This window comes from Mytilus galloprovincialis, chromosome 1 (genome assembly GCF_965363235.1).
Source record: "Mytilus galloprovincialis chromosome 1, xbMytGall1.hap1.1, whole genome shotgun sequence".
Taxonomy (NCBI): domain Eukaryota; kingdom Metazoa; phylum Mollusca; class Bivalvia; order Mytilida; family Mytilidae; genus Mytilus; species Mytilus galloprovincialis.
Genome location: NC_134838.1, coordinates 23,610,065 through 23,618,763, shown reverse-complemented (window position 1 = coordinate 23,618,763; position 8,699 = coordinate 23,610,065). Strand labels below are relative to the sequence as shown.

Below are 8,699 nucleotides of genomic sequence, written 5' to 3'. Positions count from 1 at the left end.
ATTTGTATATATTCCGAAGGCATACTGAATGTTTTACGGAGGGGACCAACCTACCTAGAGGACAGATGTGTTACAGCACAACTGAAACTTACTAGGTCTGTTCTGACGGTGACTATTATTCTAACTATGAGTATAATATAGTCCCTGGCCTCACGGTCATAAAACTTTCAAGCATGATTTTTGTACTCAGGCTCGAAAATCAACCAATCAAATTGCTGGATTTCATGTTTCGATCATGATTTTTGTGCTCCGAGCACTGAGCAAAGTTTTATGCCTTCAGGTCTGTTTAATTTCATCTCTGGGTTAAATACAAAAGATAATTATCGTTTTTACAAGTATAGAAATGTGGGGTTTTTTTTGTGGATCGAGTCAGTCAATGAAATGGTCCACATTTGTTTCACTTTAAAATAAATGTTGACATTCTTTTCCTTTTAATGGCTGAACAATACTTTTTCATGCATAACCAATTGATAAATAATGGGTTTTTTGAAGGTCACATGAAAACGGTCTAATTATTTACTTGCATGTGAATAATTCACCAGAGATCTTTTTTGCTCATTCAGACAAAAATGAACCAAATTGGCCTCTAACAGCGAATTATTATTTTATTATTTCACTTTTATTAATGATTGAAATAAACAAAATCACATTCTATTTTTTCATATCTCGTAGCTAGTGCCCCTTTATGGTCAGCAAAACAAGATCAACAGAAAAGAGGGTTTTGTCATGAATTCTACCTATTTTCATCTACAATGTTGGAGAGTGTCCTTGTTTAATATGCACAAAGACCAAGGTGAGCGACACAGGCTCTCTCCAGACTCTAGTTTGTTTCCTTTAGTAAAATAAAAAGGGTATACAAAAAAGAAATTATACAATCTAAGGATTTTAAGAAAAAAAATCTATTCTATAGATGTTACAGACTACCAAAACAGAGTTGCAAGTGATGAACTTTTAATTATACTCAAAATGACTGACTGAAAGCTTGCTTCTAGAATTAAATCTGCGAATATAAAATGCACTTAATATGTTAAGCGTCTAATATCGGTCGTCTTTATTCCAATTTGGATTCTTAACACAACGACATTCTTTGTTTGCAATGCTTCTACAATAATTTGTCATGATCTACTAGACAAACAACTATTAAACATGACCTCATACATACACTAAATCATGCTCATCACAGCTTTAAGAAGGCCTCTTCTGAACATTTTAAGGCTCTTTCTATGAAATGTCACAGAGTAAAACTTTATTTCGTCTCGGCTTCAGGTAAGTGTTATTTAACTCATCTTTCGGTACTTTTAGCTAGTTCCTTATAAGATCTTATAACTGCTATTAAAGAACTTATCATTAACTTTTGTAATGAAATATATGAAAAAAGTGGAATTAACTACTTTTTGAGTACTAGTATACAAAATTCGCTGGATGTGTTAGATAAATTACGTTCTTTTGATGGTCCATTTGGTTCTGTTGACAGTTGTGACTTTTCAATTCTTTACACTGCACTTCCACACAATCTTCTCAAACACAATTTTTACTATTTGATTAAAAATTCGTTTAATAAATCTGAATGCAAATGTATTTAATGCAACTCATCTAAATAGATATAAAATGATGGGTGCCAACCAGACAACTCTCTATCCACGTCACAATTTATAAAAGTAAACCTTTATATGTCAAAGTGTGGTCTTCAACACGGAGCCCTGGCTCACACCGAACAGCAAGTTATAAAGGGCCACAGAAATGGCTAGTGTAAAAACATTCAAACGGGAAAAACAACGGTCTGATCTATATAGAAAAAAAAACGAAAAACGAAAATCACTTAGGAACCACATCAACAAACGACAACTTCTGAACATCAGATTCCTAACTTAGGACAGGTGTAGGCCTTTTCTCTAATACCAAATGTAAATATGATAGGTATTCTTACTGGAGCGATGATGTGTTGATTGAAGCAATTAACTTTCTCCTTGATACTATTTATGTACATTGTTGTAATACATTCCGTCGACAGTTTCGTGTATTCGCATTGGCATATCAATTGCACCCCTTTAATGGTCGACTTGTTATTGTACTGAATCACAGTTTATGACCAAACTCAGTAAAAGACCCGTCTAATTGATAAATTCAACAACATGTACTGCCGAAATTTACCCAAAGTAACTCACTTTAAAATAAATCAAATATAAACTGTAATAACTGTCCTTTCCTAGATTTAAATATTTCAGGTTTACATGGGAAATTCTCCACTAAAATTTAAGATTGTTTTTTTATGATTTTCATTTCCTATTGTTAATTTTCCTTTTTCAAATGGTGATGTTCCTTTGGCACATCTAACCTTATGTTCAGTGGTTGTCGTTTGTTGATGTGGTTCATAAGTGTTTCTCGTTTTTTATTTGGATTTGACTGTTGGGTTAACACTATTCATATTTGGGCCTTTTATAGCTTGCTGTTCTGTGTGAGCCAAGTCTCTGTGTTGAAGACCGTACTTTGACCCATATAATGGTTGATGCCACACAAATTCAAACTTGATCTGTTTTTTTGCGGAAATAAGCATTATGTATAGGTTTCATAACATTTAATTGAGGCAAAGTAAAGTTAGAGAACGGAAACCAACTTTGGCATAACGGACAAGGGTAAAACTTAATGCCTCCCAGTGGCGGATTCAGAAATTTTCATAAGTGGGGGCCCACTGACTGCCTAAGAGGGGGCCCCGCTCTATTCACGCTTCAGTGATTCCTTATATAAGCAACCATTTTTGTTCCCAAAAAAAGGGGGGCCAGGCCCCACCCCCCTAAATCCGCCTCTGCCTCTTCCGCTACAGTGGGGGTATAAATATGCACGTATTTTACCTTCAGAAATATAAGCTTGTACAAAAAGATAATACCACCACTTTATTAGGGACGACATCAAAAGTTCAACGAAGGATAAAAAACTTAATTTAAATAGTTTTTTCACTGACCCCCCTAACCCCCTATTAACTTAATTTGGGAAAAATTGATTGACCCATATGGATATATGTAAAAATCAATGTCGGATAACCAAATCTTGCAGCAGTCCAACCCCCCAAACTATTTGAATTAAGTTTTTTTTATCTTACATTGATCTTTTGATGTCGTCCCTTAGAATCTGCATGTCTCACATTTTGTGACAAAAATAAAATGCTGTACATCAGATTTAGCATTAAAACTGGTGTGGACCGTTTAGATCCTTTTCTTTGTGAGAATGTTAGACAACCAAAATACCCTTAAAAAGTTACCAGCCTTTGTTTTATGACAATGTACATTGCATTCAAACAGGATGTCAATTGTAACTTAAGTTATTGTGGAAAATAGATTGACAGAGATGACAAGTGACAGACACACTAATGCCCTTGTTAAACAGCAAAAATCTCTTTTCAAATTTGTTCAAATTTTCTGCTTTTTTAGCTCACCTGGCCCGAAAGGCCAAGTGAGCTTTTCTCATCACTTTGCGTCCGTCGTCCGTCGTCGTCCGTCGTTAACTTTTACAAAAATCTTCTCCTCTGTAACTACTGGGCTAAATTAAATAAAACTTGGCCACAATCATCATTGGGGTATCTAGCCTTCAAAAAATGTGTGACGTGACCCGGCCAGCCAACCAGATGGCCGCCATGGCTAAAAATAGAACATTAGGGTAAAATGTAGATTTTGACTTATAACTCTGAAACCAAAGCATTTAGAGCAAATCTGAAATGGGGTGAAATTGTTTGTCTGCCCTAAAATTTTCAGACAAATCAGACAACCGGTTGTTGGGTTGCTGCCCCTGAATTGGCAATTTTATGGAAATTATACCGTTTTTTGGCTATTATCTTGAATATTATTATAGATAGAGATAATGTGTAAACAGCAATAATGTTCAGCAAAGTAAGATCTACAAATAAGTTAATACGACTAAAATAGTCAGTTGACCCCTTAGGGAGTTATTGCCCTTTATAGTAATTTTTTACCAATTTTTTTCGCAATCTTTTACAACAATCTTCTCCTCTAAAACTACTGGACCAAACTTAACCATACTTGGCCATAATCATCATTGATGTATCTTGTTTAAAAAATGTGTGTGGTGACCCTGTCAACCAATCAAGATGGCTGCAATGGTTAAAAATAGAACATAGGGGTAAAATGTAGATTTTGGCTTAGTCAAGATCTATCTGCTTTATATATGAAATTTGCAGATGAATCGGACAACCAGTTGTTGGGTTGCTGCCTCTGAATTGGTAATTTTTAAGGAAATTTTGCTGTTTTTGGTTATTATCTTAAATATTATTATAGATAGATATAAACTGTAAACAGCAATAATGTTCAGCAAAGTAAGATCCACAAATTAGTCAGCATGACCAAAAAGGTCAGTTGACCCCTTAAGGAGTTATTGCCCTTTATAGTCAATTTTTAATAATTTTGTAAATATTACCAAAAGTTTCCTCTAACTAATTGGCCAAGTTCATTATAAATTGAGATAATTGTAAGAAGTGAGAATGTTCAGTAAAGTAAGATCTACAAACACATCACCATCACCAAAACACAATTTTGTCGTGAATCCATCTGTGTCCTTTGTCTAATATGCACATAAACCAAGGTGTCAGAGCGACACAGGCTCTTAAGAGCCTCTAGTTCAGCCTTAGGATAATTTTTGTACATTTATTCTCCAAGGATACATATTTTTCGAAATCTCACCAAGATTTTCTCAGAAAAAACATTGAACAAACTGGACATTTATGGTGACTTGACAAAATTTGAGATTTATCAGTTTCTGACACTACAATTTCAACAAAAGGAGGTTGGACTCTATTCTGTGTGACTAACTTTAAAACTCAATTTGTCTGTTTTGGTTAAAATGAAACTTCAGGTTTAAGCAAACTGAGGCTCAAGTAAAGTGGAATCCACCGCATAACTATGGTAGATTGTGTTATGAATGGTACTTGCTTCATTGAACCTAGATCACATGAACTGATCAGGAAAAAGATGAGAATGACAACTATCAGACACATACTGTGGATTCATTATCATTCTTTGGATACCAATTTTCGTGGATTTCGTGGGAACAAGTAAACCACGAAATTAAATATTCAGCAAATGTCAAATTTTCTATAGGCTTGTATGCAGACCTTGGCAAAAAGACGAAATTAAATATCAAAGAACATGCAAGTTTTCCTTTATTCACGAAAATTGGTACCCACAAAAATAAGTGAATCCACATTAGTTGTCTAAATGTATGTACTTTTTGGCAAACTACATTGTGATTGTTAGGTTAAAATTATGACAGTACATATTTGATTTTTTTGCCAGATTTATTTTATGGATGCTACTCCATTTCTTTGGTCTTTAATTAACAAATGTTGTATGATTGTCAGTTTGCAAAGAATTCTGCTCAAATAGGTTCTTAGGGCTGTCTAAAACTTGCAGTGAGGTGCAAGTTTTTTTGGTGTTGTTGCTTCAACTTGAAGGCCTCACTACATTTTGAGATGAAGAAGAGTTCCCTGCACATTGCTTTATGTGTTTTTTTGTAGTGCATAAACTGATTTTTAGTCATGGATACTTTCTTTCTATTATGCTAGGGTAATATGTGCTTCACAGTAAAATCTGGTTTGCAATTACTTGTATCAAAACTGTTCAAGTCATTTATTATCACTAGATGTCATTTGAATTCACATTGAAGTGACAATTATATTGAACAAACTTCTTGAATTCATAAGGCGCAATGAAAATCCAAGTGTCATTTAAAAATTTATTAATATGCTTTTAAGAATAAAATGATGTTCTGAACAGCTGCTATAATATGTGGGAAACAGACAAAATAAATAATGCCTTTTCAAGGCTACAATTAAAACAACCATAAAATGTGTGACAACTACAGAAAGTTTATGTAAGGACAGTTTAGCAGAATGACTTTCATTTCATCACACTGATAATGATTAAAATCTGAGATTACTCGTTACCATGTATCAAAAATATCAATTACTGTAACTTTTTTTAGTATAGTATCCACGCATTTTATGAAACATAAAAAAAATAGCAAAAGTATTTTGATGTGATTTTATAAACAATAACTCAATGATGACATGGGTTTGAAAATTTGTCATTCTGCTACTGAAGAAATACATTGTTAAATGTTATTTGTGAAATATACTCTTTTATGTAAAAACAAAATGTAATGAGTAAAATTAGTCCCCACTTTTCCCATAACAAAAAGAATACAGACTGCTTCAGGATAACCTGTATTAGATTCAATGATTTAAAATTAAATCTTGACAAAATTTCATAAAAAACAAATTTTTAGGAGATCAAAAGAATGGCGCAGACTTATCACCTACAAAGACAGCAAGATAGAAGGCTTTATCTGTTTTCAAGCTTCAAAATCTATGCTACATCTATTTTAAAACATAAAGCAAGTCGAAGTGAAACAAGCATTGAGCAAAATGCAACATAAAATAGTCTATATAAATAGATTTGTCAATTTACTTGGTCAAATAATTTCTTGTAGTAAAAAAAGAAATATTTTTTGACCAAAGACAAATTTACAAATTCATAAAAATTTGTTATAACTACATTTTTATACAAAAAGAACAAATTTATTTGTATAATAATAATCAACTGTGTACCGGCTGCCTCCCACACAACATTAATTCATAAATAAAATAAGCATTTTCATATAGAATTTATAAAACAGATAAGAAAATGCACTTTTTTTGTAAAAAATTAGAATTTAATAAAAACTATAAAATGATATATTCAGTAACAATATATCTATGTGTAATATTTTAATGTTTTATCATGTATTATTATTTCATTATTAATTCCATTTTCAGTGGTCTCTCATCCCTATTATCATCACAATTTTGTGTTTAATTATAAAAATCCTCATTTTTCTAAATAAATTTAACAACAAAAAATAAAAAGTTCTCAATTTTCTTTTAAAATTTAAAAAATAAATTATTTCAAACCTAAATGACCTTTGCTTCATGGATAAATGTAAACTAATGAATATTCAGGTTCAGAACCTCATTTCTTAAAAGTATCATCATATATGTCTTCTTCACAAATGTGTTGATCAACGAAAGATAAAAAATAAATGGACTAACATATATAAAACAAATGCATGATAAAAATGGATTTTTCTTTACAATTGATGAGCTATACAAAATATGTCATGATTTATCTATAATGATGCTAAAACAATAAAACTAAACACTTTCACATATAAATTATTGCATTTAAAACCAGACTGGATTAGAAGAAAATAAACAAATGAATGTTATTATGAAAAAAAATGTATATAACAATCCTGAATTATCCCCCAGAAACCACACTATTCATAAAGAAATGAAGAGAATTCTAAGCTACAGAAGGCAGTTTATATAAACAACTACACTTATGACAGTCCATGTATACTCATCAAATGAAAATATCAAACAATCAAATCAAAATGTAAAACTGCTTATAGTTTGGAATACCCATTAAAATAACACTAACTGATTATAATTAGTTTGGGGAGGGGAAGGTTGTTATCACATTTTACGATATTCTTTCTAAACCAGTCTGGCGCTGTGGTTTAGTACCATCAGTACAATATAACAGGCCAACGTCTTTATAAAGAGCAATAAAACAAGTCTTTAGGCACTAAAAGATCATCTGTCTCTTCTGAAGCACTCCTTTCAACACTTGAAACCTAAAATATAAACATAAACATTGAGTAAATGTATGTCCCTTCAAAGATCTTTAATAGAAAGGCTTACTAAAATATAGATTTTATAAACATTGAGGTAAATGTATGTCCTTTCAAAGATCCTTAATAGAAAGGCTTACTAAAATATAGATTTTATAAACATTGAGGTAAATGTATGTCCTTTCAAAGATGTTTAATAGAAAGGCTTACTCAAATATAGATTTTATAAACATTGAGGTAAATGTATGTCCTTTCAAAGATCTTTAATAGAAAGGCTTACTAAAATATAGCTTTTATAAACATTGAGGTAAATGTATGTCCTTTCAAAGATCTTTAATAGAAAGGCTTACTCAAATATAGATTTTATAAACATTGAGGTAAATGTATGTCCTTTCAAAGATCTTTAATAGAAAGGCTTACTAAAATATAGCTTTTATAAACATTGAGGTTAATGTATGTCCTTTCAAAGATCTTTAATAGAAAGGCTTACTCAAATATAGATTTTATAAACATTGAGGTAAATGTATGTCCTTTCAAAGATCTTTAATAGAAAGGCTTCCCAAAATACAGCTTTTATAGGCATTTAGGTAAATATCTGTATTATGTAATTTCTTCAATAGAAAGGCTTTCCAAAATATAGCTTTTATAAACATTGAAGTAAAAGTATGTTCTATGTATAATTATCAAAAGAAATGCTTTCCCAAACAAAGGCTTTTGTAAACATTGATCCACCAACAGCAAGGTATACTACTTGAGATTTTATTTTCAGAAGATGGTATATACAAAACAGGAGTTATTGTAAATAAATATAGGTGAGAGAGTGCTTACAATGCAATGTTCAATAAATATTACATTTCAAAGAGACATTACTACTGTAAAATTACTTGATTAGCACAGATTTTCAAACTTTTCCATAACATTGCTGATATAAACCTTTGATGAAAATTTCATAACAATCCTATATAAATTTAGTTGCAAATGTTCTTACAATGCAATTAGCATATAATCTAGATTTCCAAGGG

General features: G+C 31.6%; 1 protein-coding gene across 11 annotated transcripts in view; it reads right to left on the bottom strand.

The window, feature by feature from the left end:
* Positions 1–5,725: 5,725 nt before the first annotated feature.
* Positions 5,726–8,699, bottom strand: part of LOC143070043 (uncharacterized) — a 76,775-nt gene continuing 73,801 nt past the window's right edge. For all 11 annotated transcript variants that reach the window (XM_076244702.1, XM_076244703.1, XM_076244704.1 and 8 more), the window contains one exon: positions 5,726–7,680. The gene's annotated coding sequence lies outside the window, so the exon portion shown is untranslated. The remainder of the gene's footprint in view (positions 7,681–8,699) is intronic.